A 12,898-nucleotide genomic window follows, 5' to 3' on the forward strand; every position below is an offset into this window, starting at 1 on the left:
AAGTATGATTTTCACTCGAAATAAGATTGTTATAGTTGTAGAAATTGAATCAAAGTTTGAATATGAATATTACCATGAAATAGAAAGATAACCTACTGTAAATAACAAAGGTTCCTTGATCTTAGATGATTACTTGGAATGGATTAGAAAGCTTGGAAGTAAACTTGCAAACTTGGTAGTATTCTTGATTTTTATGAAACTATACTTATGGAATTTATGAAGAACACTTAGAACTTGAAGATGGAACTTGAGAGAGATCAATTAGATGAAGAAAATTGAAGAATGAAAGTGTTTGTAGGTGTTTTTGGTCGTTGGTATATGGATTAGATATAAATGATATGTAATTTTGTTTTCATGTAAATAAGTCATGAATGATTACTAATATTTTTGTAATTTTATGAGATATTTCATGCTAGTTGCCAAATGATGGTTCCCACATATGTTAGGTGACTCACATGGGCTGCTAAGACCTGATCATTGGAGTGTATATACCAATAGTACATACATCTAAAAGCTGTGTATTGTACGAGTACGAATACGGGTGCATACGAGTAGAATTGTTGATGAAACTGAACGAGGATGTAATTGTAAGCATTTTTGTTAAGTAGAAGTACTTTGATATGTGTCTTGAAGTATTTCAAAAGTGTAAGAAACATATCAAAACACAACATGTATATACATTCTAATGGAGTCGTGAAGTCTTCGTTAGTCGTTACATGTTTAAGTTAACGATCTCAATTAATGTTGTTAACCCAATGTTTATTATATAAAATGAGATGTTAAATTATTATATTATCATGATATTATGATGTATGAATATCTATTAATATGATATATACATTAAAATATCGTTACAACGATAATCGTTACATATAAGTCTCGTTTCATAAATATTGAGTTAGTAGTCTTGTTTTTACATATGTAGTTCATTGTTAACACACTTAATGATATATTTAAATATCATTTTATCATGTTAAATATAGTGTATAAATATCTTAATATGATACATATGTATTTAGTAGACGTTATCATAACGATAATCGTTATATATATCATTTCAAGTTTCTTAACTTAGTAATCTCATTTCTTATGTATATCACACATTGTTAATATATTTATTGAGATACTTACTCATCATAATATTATGTCAACCATATATATATGTCCATACTTAACACATTGGAAACATTTAGTCATGTAAATATCAATCTCAATTAATATATATAAACATGGAAAAGTTTGGGTCACTACAGTGACCGTTCTCGAGAAAAGTTATATTTATATAAGTGATAATATACTTAGTGTACTTAAGTGTTACTATATAGATAAGTGTATAAATTATACTAATAATAGTATTATTAGTCTTTAATCAACTACTATGTATAATTATCATTATATGTTTCATATATCTATAAATAAGCCTATATGATACATACATATATATTCTTTATTATTATTATTATACATATTCATATCTATATAGTGTATATATATATATATATATATATATATATATATATATATTAGGTGTAGGTGTTACATATATATAAGTGTAAGATGATACATACATAAATACTTATTATTTTTATTATTATGTTCGCTAACTTATATAACTTACATGATACACATTTATACATATATACACATACATGCAACATGATTTGCATGCATGCATGCAATTCATCTATATTATTATATATATTTTTTACACAATCATAACCATTATCTTTTAACATTCATAATTGTATTATAACTATATTCGTAACTTATTAATATTAATCATGTTCATAACCTTTAACATATTCAATAACTCTTAATCTTTTTAATCCTCTTATTATTACTCATATATACAAGTTCATGATCATACTCATCAACCCTAAACCTTTAAATCACATTCTTAAACTAGTTCAACCATAATTAGTTCATAACCCAAACTCTTTAATCAAAATCTTTATCTATTATTACTAACTAGCTTTATAATCACTAACCCTAATCTTTTTAATCATACTCATATTCATACTTGTTTATTTTCACTTTCATAAAATCATAACCTTTTTCATATTCAATCCATAAATCATACTTAATCATACTTATTAAACTAGTTTCTTATCAATCATAATCTTTATCTACATTATTAGCAACTAAATCTCATTAACCAACTTTTAGTAATTCTTTTTAACCTTATTCATAATACTTCATCATAATCTCATAACTATTATCCATAAACCTTTAACTATTTTTATCATACTTAATCTTTTAATTATAACTTTTAAGTCCTTATTCATCACCTTTTAACATTATCATTATCTTAATAACTAGCTTCCCTAACATGTTCATAATTATAATTCATCCATAACCTTTACCTATATTAAAAAAAATCCTGATCATAACTTAACCCTAATACTTATAATTTAACATGCTAAATCTTATTTCTTTTCATGATGTCAACTACATGTGGAGTATTACATATTACATGTATCTTTAAAATTTCAGCTTACTTAGATGTAAGACAATTCATATTCATAATTTCTTTTACGCGCATTTTATAACTTCAAAGAATTAAATGTATATAACGTATAATAAAAGCTTGGGTTTATAATATACCTTAGGAGTAATTGATAAACGAAAACAAGAGTGTGTGGGTGCGTGAATCCTTTGGCCAAACAACAGCAGATGCAACAAAAAGTAGCAGCAACAGTGACACAAAACAGGAGTGTTTTGGGCTGTTTTTGTCAAGCAGGAAAGAGCAGGAAATAGCAGCAATGAGGATGACTTATAGGCTGTTTTTGGGTGATGAATGATAGCAGAACACTGCATAAAATGGGTGCTCGATGGTGGGTTACGGCTGCAGCAAAAAGCAGCCTATTTTGAGTGTTTTTGGTGGCGGTTTAGATGAACAGAAAATAGCAGAAATAGGGGTGTTGGTGGCGGTTCATAATAGCAGCAGGAGGCTGCAATTTGAGTCAAAAACACTACAGAAAGGCTGCTATTTTGGGTGGTGGTTTGGCTGTAAAATAGCAGCTGGGTGGCGGTGGTATGGTGGTGGTTTCGACGGGAAGCAGCAGCAGCAAAGGAAGCTGCAAAAGACGAGCAAGGTGACGAGTTTTGGGGGTTGTTTTAGGTGGTTTTGGGGACTGCAGAAGACAGCAGAAGGGCTGTGGTGGTCGACTAAGGATAGTGAGGGTGAATTTAAAACTGCCGAACCAAAAAGGGAGAGGAGAAGATTTGTGAGTTGATTTTGGAATGCAATTATTTGTGAAGCCTAGGTCCATATATATAGTGTTAGTGATTTGAGTTTGAATCCAAATACAAATGTTAAGGATTATTAAGAGTTGAGATTGAAATACAATTAGTCTAATATTAGGATTACTTATTTGATTTAGATTAGGAATTGTTTGTTATTTATCTCTAACTTGCATTTGTTTTATTTTATTACTTTCTATTTATTTATTTATTCATTATTATATATATATATATATATATATATATATATATATATATATATATATATATATATATATATATATTTTTTTTACAATTATCTTAATTAAATTAAATAACTTTTATATAAATTTAAATGTATTCATACTCTTTTAAACTTAGTCCCTAACTTTTATTAAATTTTATTTATTTCCCAAAAAGTTTTAGATTTATAAGAAATGTCACACTTATTTATTACTTATAGATAGTTAAAATAGTACAGATAAATATAAACCTTAATTTAACAGAGAGTGTCGACTAAAAGTTTACTATTTGGTCAATGTTTTGTCAAATCAAGTTTACGAGCACACAAAACCCTAAGGGCAAAATAGAAAAATAGAATGGAAAAGTGAGGGTTGTTATAGTACCTCCCCGTTAATTTAAACTTCGTCCCGAAGTTTTAGTAAGACTTCTCGGATGCATCAACGTTTAAGAAAATATGAGGATATTTCCACTTCATCTGGTCTTCACGTTCCCAGGTATACTTGGGGCCTTTTCGCGAATTCCAACGGACTTTAACAATAGGAAATATTGCCCTATACTAAGCATTTGAATCTTGTGACCCATAACTTATACAGGTTCTTCTATGAAGTTCATTTTATTATCAATGCGGAGGTAATTCAAAGGGATAACATGAGTGTCATCTGACTAGGTTTCCTTAAAAGGGATTGTGATATTTTAGTCGTACAAACATTTCAGTAAGTTGGATACCTGAAATGTGCAACGAACATTACTAAGTTTATTTGAAACCTTGAGTGTTTAGGTCGCCATTAGGGCAGACAATCAGAGAGAAGTACTAGGAGATCACAGCCATGTAGTTTGATGCATGACTTGTGTTTGTTAGAGATGATACCAACTTCAAATTTCAAAAGGTAACCATAGGCATGATACCTTTAGTTTTCAAGAAATGTCTTCTGTGAATAGACGAAACGAGATTTCAGCTGAGAAGTCACTAATCAGGCTTATATGCAAAGCAAACCATAATTACTAAGATACCCTTAGAATGAAAGATTAACGAAAGATTATAATACATGCGAACTTATCCTTGGAAAGAGTTTTTGAAAGCACATCTGCAGAATGTATTTATAGTTATATGTTGAAACAGCGGTCGAAACTTGACTAGGATAACATCTAGTTGTAACTAGTGAGGAAGAAATGTTTAGTATAAACACATAAACACCATAATCGTTTAAGGTTACTCCTTTAGAGAGGATAGCGAGGATCATAAATTATATTTCTGATAGGAAATCGCACGAGAGGTGTGATCTCTTGATGAGAAAGACGTTCTCGCACCTATGGCGAGTCAATCTATGATTCACTTATGAGTTTAAGTGCGGATAAAAAGAAATATGAATCATTGGCTACAAAGAATAATTTGCACCGGGTGAGGAAATATCTGAAAAATGCTTTCTTGCGCCAAAAAGATATTAAATCATTGAATTGACGTTTTACGAGGTTGCTATGGTTTAGCCGTGAGATATCAAAAGTAAAATCTTCTCAACGGTTAACCTTACAAGGGAAAAGTTACGAAGAACATAGAGTTTTGAATGATGAACTCAAAGGTAAGTTTCGAAGGGCAAGAGGAATTGTGATTACTACATGGTGTAGAATAATACGAAAATTTTTATATAAACAAGCAATGAAAATTTTTATAGAAGTTCGAGTCGTTTAAGGTGACAATTTAAAAGGAAACGAAGTTCTTAGTAAAACTAGAGTTATGTACAACATGTACTTTTTTAAGTAAAATATCTTTTGAATAAAAGAATTGATTTGAGAAAAGTGAGAGTAAAATTTTATGTGTACTAGTCAAAATAAATAAAGGTAAATTTTATTTACTTTATTATGTAAACATATACGATTTTTAAAATTTGCACGAATGGAAGTAAATAAATTTATTTCATAAAATTTTTGAGAGAATCGCACAGTAAAATAGTGTGTGTAAAATTTTTGGTAACAGAATTTTCCTATTTTGGAGGTTACAAGTTGGAAAAACATCGATGAAGATCGGGTGAAGGTATTTTGAAAATTTTGGGTTATTTTAAGCAAAAATGTTGCGAGGTAATGAAATCTATTGTGTTTAAATATGGTTGTTGTCTATTATTAGGACATATGTTCTCGGAATTCAAAATGTTTATGTGTGAAGCTGTTGCTGACAAGTGAGATATGGATGGTGAGTATGAGAACGTGATAGTGAATGTGGTGTTTATCTTCGTTTGAATATTCAAATAAAAATCTTGCGAGTGGTTGTCGCTTATCTTCAACGAGTTTCCTAATGGATTTATGAAGATCTACACTAGGAGCATAATTGCAGATAACAGGAGACATGCTTCAAAGAAGTTTCGTGAAATGTCCCGTTCTTATTGATTAAAAACGTTCCATATTAATTGATTTCGTTGCGAGGTTTTGACCTCTATATGAGACGTTTTTCAAAGACTGCATTCATTTTTAAAACAAACCATAACCTTTATTTCATCAATAAAGGTTTAAAAAGCTTTACGTAGATTATCAAATAATGATAATCTAAAATATCCTGTTTACACACGACCATTACATAATGGTTTACAATACAAATATGTTACAACAAAATAAGTTTCTTGAATGCAGTTTTTACACAATATCATACAAGCATGGACTCCAAATCTCGTCCTTATTTAAGTATGCGACAGCGGAAGCTCTTAATAATCACCTGAGAATAAACATGCTTAAAACGTCAACAAAAATGTTGGTGAGTTATAGGTTTAACCTATATATATCAAATCATAATAATAGACCACATGATTTCATATTTCAATACACATCCCATACATAGAGATAAAAATCATTCATATGGTGAACACCTGGTAACCAACATTAACAAGATGCATATATAAGAATATCCCCATCATTCCGGGACACCCTTCGGATATGATATAAATTTCGAAGTACTAAAGCATCCGGTACTTTGGATGGGGTTTGTTAGGCCCAATAGATCTATCTTTAGGATTCGCGTCAATTAGGGTGTCTGTTCCCTAATTCTTAGATTACCAGACTTAATAAAAAGGGGCATATTCGATTTCGATAATTCAACCATAGAATGTAGTTTCACGTACTTGTGTCTATTTTGTAAATCATTTATAAAACCTGCATGTATTCTCATCCCAAAAATATTAGATTTTAAAAGTGGGACTATAACTCACTTTTACAGATTTTTACTTCGGCGGGAAGTAAGACTTGGCCACTGGTTGATTCACGAACCTATAACAATATATACATATATATCAAAGTATGTTCAAAATATATTTACAACACTTTTAATATATTTTGATGTTTTAAGTTTATTAAGTCAGCTGTCCTCGTTAGTAACCTACAACTAGTTGTTCACAGTTAGATGTACAGAAATAAATCGATAAATATTATCTTGAATCAATCCACGACCCAGTGTATACGTATCTCAGTATTGATCACAACTCAAACTATATATATTTTGGAATCAACCTCAACCCTGTATAGCTAACTCCAACATTCACATATAGAGTGTCTATGGTTGTTCCGAAATATATATAGATGTGTCGACATGATAGGTCGAAACATTGTATACGTGTCTATGGTATCTCAAGATTACATAATATACAATATAAGTTGATTAAATTATGGTTGGAATAGATTTGTTACCAATTTTCACGTAGCTAAAATGAGAAAAATTATCCAATCTTGTTTTACCCATAACTTCTTCATTTTAAATCCGTTTTGAGTGAATCAAATTGCTATGGTTTCATATTGAACTCTATTTTATGAATCTAAACAGAAAAAGTATAGGTTTATAGTCTAAAAAATAAGTTATAAGTCGTTTTTGTAAAGGTAGTCATTTCAGTCGAAAGAACGACGTCTAGATGACTATTTTAGAAAACATACTTCCACTTTGATTTTAACCATAATTTTTGGATATAGTTTCATGTTCATAATAAAAATCATTTTCTCAGAATAACAACTTTTAAATCAAAGTTTATCATAGTTTTTAATTAACTAACCCAAAACAGCCCGCGGTGTTACTACGACGGCGTAAATCCGGTTTTACGGTGTTTTTCGTGTTTCCAGATTTTAAATCATTAAGTTAGCATATCATATAGATATAGAAAATGTGTTTAGTTGATTTTAAAAGTCAAGTTAGAAGGATTAACTTTTGTTTGCGAACAAGTTTAGAATTAACTAAACTATGTTCTAGTGATTACAAGTTTAAACCTTCGAATAAGATAGCTTTATATGTATGAATCGAATAATGTTATGAACATCATTACTACCTTAAGTTCCTTGGATAAACATACTGGAAAATAAAAAAATGGATCTAGCTTCAACGGACCCTTGGATGGCTCGAAGTTCTTGAAGCAGAATCATGACACGAAAACAAGTTCAAGTAAGATCATCACTTGAAATAAGATTGTTATAGTTATAGAAATTGAACCAAAGTTTGAATATGATTATTACCTTGTATTAGAATGATAACCTACTATAAGAAACAAAGATTTCTTGAGGTTGGATGATCACCTTACAAGATTGGAAGTGAGCTAGCAAACTTGAAAGTATTCTTGATTTTATGTAACTAGAACTTGTAGAATTTATGAAGAACACTTAGAACTTGAAGACAGAACTTGAGAGAGATCAATTAGATGAATAAAATTGAAGAATGAAAGTGTTTGTAGGTGTTTTTGGTCGTTGGTGTATGGATTAGATATAAAGGATATGTAATTTTGTTTTCATGTAAATAAGTCATGAATGATTACTCATATTTTTGTAATTTTATGAGATATTTCATGCTAGTTGCCAAATGATGGTTCCCACATGTGTTAGGTGACTCACATGGGCTGTTAAGAGCTGATCATTGGAGTGTATATACCAATAGTACATACATCTAAAAGCTGTGTATTGTACGAGTACGAATACGGGTGCATACGAGTAGAATTGTTGATGAAACTGAACGATGATTTAATTGTAAGCATTTTTTTAAGTAGAAGTATTTTGATAAGTTTATTGAAGTCTTTCAAAAGTGTATAAATACATATTAAAACACTACATGTATATACATTTTAACTGAGTCGTTAAGTCATCGTTAGTCGTTACATGTAAGTGTTGTTTTGAAACCTTTAGGTTAACGATCTTGTTAAATGTTGTTAACCCAATGTTTATAATATCAAATGAGATTTTAAATTATTATATTATCATGATATTATCATGTATGAATATCTCTTAATATGATATATATACATTAAATGTCTTTACAACGATAATCGTTACATATATGTCTCGTTTAAAAATCATTAAGTTAGTAGTCTTGTTTTTACATATGTAGTTCATTGTTAATATACTTTATGATATGTTTACTTATCATAGTATCATGTTAACTAAATATATATATATCCATATATATGTCATCATATAGTTTTTACAAGTTTTAACATTCGTGAATCACCGGTCAACTTGGGTGGTCAATTGTCTATATGAAACATATTTCAATTAATCAAGTCTTAACAAGTTTGATTGCTTAACATGTTGGAAACATTTAATCATGTAAATATCAATCTCAATTAATATATATAAACATGGAAAAGTTCAGGTCACTACAGTACCTACCCGTTAAATAAATTTCGTCCCGAAATTTTAAGCTGTTGAAGGTGTTGACGAATCTTCTGGAAATAGATGCGGGTATTTCTTCTTCATCTAATCTTCATGCTCCCAAGTGAACTCGGGTCCTCTACGAGCATTCCATCAAACCTTAACAATTGGTATCTTGTTTTGCTTAAGTCTTTTAACCTCACGATCCATTATTTCGACGGGTTCTTCGATGAATTGAAGTTTTTCGTTGATTTGGATTTCATCTAACGGAAGAGTGAGATCTTCTTTAGCAAAACATTTCTTCAAATTCGAGACGTGTAAAGTGTTATGTACAGTTGCGAGTTGTTGAGGTAACTCAAGTCGGTAAGCTACTGGTCCGACACGATCAATAATCTTGAATGGTCCAATATACCTTGGATTTAATTTCCCTCATTTACCAAATCGAACAACGCCTTTCCAAGGTGCAACTTTAAGCATGACCATCTCTCCAATTTCAAATTCTATATCTTTTCTTTTAATGTCAGCGTAGCTCTTTTGACGACTTTGGGCGGTTTTCAACTGTTGTTGAATTTGGATGATCTTCTCGGTAGTTTCTTGTATAATCTCCGGACCCGTAATCTGTCTATCCCCCACTTCACTCCAACAAATTGGAGACCTGCACTTTCTACAATAAAGTGCTTCAAAAGGCGCCATCTCAATGCTTGAATGGTAGCTATTGTTGTAGGAAAATTCTGCTAACGGTAGATGTCGATCCCAACTGTTTCCGAAATCAATAACACATGCTCGTAGCATGTCTTCAAGCATTTGTATCGTCCTTTCGCTCTGCCCATCAGTTTGTGGATGATAGGCAGTACTCATGTCTAGACGAGTTCCTAATGCTTGCTGTAATGTCTGCCAGAATCTTGAAATAAATCTGCCATCCCTATCAGAGATAATAGAGATTGGTATTCCATGTCTGGAGACGACTTCCTTCAAATACAGTCGTGCTAACTTCTCCATCTTGTCATCTTCTCTTATTGGCAGGAAGTGTGCTGATTTGGTGAGACGATCAACTATTACCCAAATAGTATCAAAACCACTTGCAGTCCTTGGCAATTTAGTGATGAAATCCATGGTAATGTTTTCCCATTTCCATTCCGGGATTTCGGGTTGTTGAAGTAGACCTGATGGTTTCTGATGCTCAGCTTTGACCTTAGAACACGTCAAACATTCTCCTACGTATTTAGCAACATCGGCTTTCATACCCGGCCACCAAAAATGTTTCTTGAGATCCTTGTACATCTTCCCCGTTCCAGGATGTATTGAGTATCTGGTTTTATGAGCTTCTCTAAGTACCATTTCTCTCATATCCCCAAATTTTGGTACCCAAATCCTTTCAGCCCTATACCGGGTTCTGTCTTCCCGAATATTAAGATGCTTCTCCGATCCTTTGGGTATTTCATCCTTTAAATTTCCCTCTTTTAAAAATCCTTGTTGCGCCACCTTTATTTGAGTAGTAAGGTTATTGTGAATCATTATATTCATAGATTTTACTCGAATGGGTTCTCTATCCTTCCTGCTCAAGGCGTCGGCTACCACATTTGCCTTCCCCGGGTGGTAATGAATCTCAAAGTCGTAATCATTCAACAATTCAATCCACCTACGCTGCCTCATATTCAGTTGTTTCTGATTAAATATGTGTTGAAGACTTTTGTGGTCGGTATATATAATACTTTTGACCCCATATAAGTAGTGCCTCCAAGTCTTTAATGCAAAAACAACCGCGCCTAATTCCAAATCATGCGTCGTATAATTTTGTTCGTGAATCTTCAATTGTCTAGATGCATAAGCAATCACCTTTGTTCGTTGCATTAATACACAACCGAGACCTTGCTTTGATGCGTTACAATAAATCACAAAATCATCATTCCCTTCAGGCAATGACAATATAGGTGCCGTAGTTAGCTTTTTCTTCAATAACTGGAACGCTTTCTCTTGTTCATCCTTCCATTCAAATTTCTTCCCTTTATGCGTTAATGCAGTTAAGGGTTTTGCTATTCTGGAAAAGTCTTGGATGAACCTTCTGTAGTAACCAGCTAGTCCTAAAAACTGGCGTATGTGTTTCGGAGTTTTCGGGGTTTCCCACTTTTCAACAGTTTCTATCTTTGCCGGATCCACCTTAATACCTTCTTTGTTCACTATGTGACCGAGGAATTGAACTTCTTCCAACCAAAATGCACACTTTGAAAACTTAGCGTACAATTCTTCCTTCCTCAATACTTCTAACACCTTTCTCAAATGTTCACCGTGTTTTTGGTCTTTCTTTGAGTAAATAAGTATGTCATCAATGAAAACAATGACAAACTTGCCAAGGTATGGTCCACACACTCGGTTCATAAGGTCCATGAACACAGCTGGTGCATTAGTTAAACCAAACGGCATGACCATAAACTCGTAATGACCGTAACGTGTTCTGAAAGCAGTCTTTGGAATATCATCTTCTTTCACCCGCATTTGATGATACCCGGAACGTAAGTCAATCTTTGAATAAACAGACGAGCCTTGTAGTTGATCAAATAAGTCGTCGATTCTCGGTAGTGGGTAGCGGTTCTTGATGGTAAGTTTGTTCAACTCTCGGTAGTCGATACACAACCTGAATGTACCATCTTTCTTCTTGACAAACAAAACAGGAGCTCCCCACGGTGATGTGCTTGATCGAATGAAACCATGCTCTAAAAGTTCTTGTAATTGGCTTTGCAGTTCTTTCATCTCGCTGGGTGCGAGTCTGTAAGGAGCACGAGCTATTGGTGCAGCTCCTGGTACAAGATCTATTTGAAATTCAACGGATCGATGTGGGGGTAATCCCGGTAATTCTTTCAGAAATACATCGGGAAATTCTTTTGCAATGGGAACATCATTGATGCTCTTTTCTTCAGTTTGTACTTTCTCGACGTGTGCTAGAACAGCATAGCAACCTTTTCTTATTAGTTTTTGTGCCTTCAAATTACTAATAAGATGTAGCTTCGTGTTGCCCTTTTCTCCGTACACCATTAAGGGTTTTCCTTTTTCTCGTATAATGCGAATTGCATTTTTGTAACAAACGATCTCTGCTTTCACTTCTTTCAACCAGTCCATACCGATTATCACACCAAAACTCCCTAACTCTACTGGTATCAAATCAATCTTAAATGTTTCGCTAACCAGTTTAATTTCTCAATTCCGACATATATTATCTGCTGAAATTAATTTACCATTTGCTAATTCGAGTAAAAATTTACTATCCAAAGGCATCAATGGACAAATTAATTTAGCACAAAAATCTCTACTCATATAGCTTCTATCCGCACCCGAATCAAATAAAACGTAAGCAGATTTATTGTCAATAAGAAACGTACCCGTAACAAGCTCCGGGTCTTCCTGTGCCTCTGCCGCATTAATATTGAAAACTCTTCCGCGGCCTTGTCCATTCGTGTTCTCCTGGTTCGGGCAATTTCTAATAATGTGGCCCGGTTTTCCACATTTATAACAAACTACATTGGCATAACTTGCTCCGACACTACTTGCTCCGCCATTACTCGTTCCGACACCATTTGTTCCTTTCGTTCTATTAACCCCTGGTCCGTAGACCTCACACTTCGCCGCGCTATGACCATTTCTTTTACACTTGTTGCAAAATTTGGTGCAGAACCCCGAGTGATACTTTTCACACCTTTGGCATAGCTGCTTCTGATTGTTGTTGTTGTTGCGGTTATTATTATTGTTGGGATGATTGTTGTAGTTGCTGCTGTTGTTGTTGTTGTTGTTGTTGTTGCTGTTGGGCCGTTTGTTGTAGTTGCGATTGATGTTGCGATTG

Source organism: Rutidosis leptorrhynchoides, chromosome 9 (assembly GCF_046630445.1).
Source record: "Rutidosis leptorrhynchoides isolate AG116_Rl617_1_P2 chromosome 9, CSIRO_AGI_Rlap_v1, whole genome shotgun sequence".
Taxonomy (NCBI): domain Eukaryota; kingdom Viridiplantae; phylum Streptophyta; class Magnoliopsida; order Asterales; family Asteraceae; genus Rutidosis; species Rutidosis leptorrhynchoides.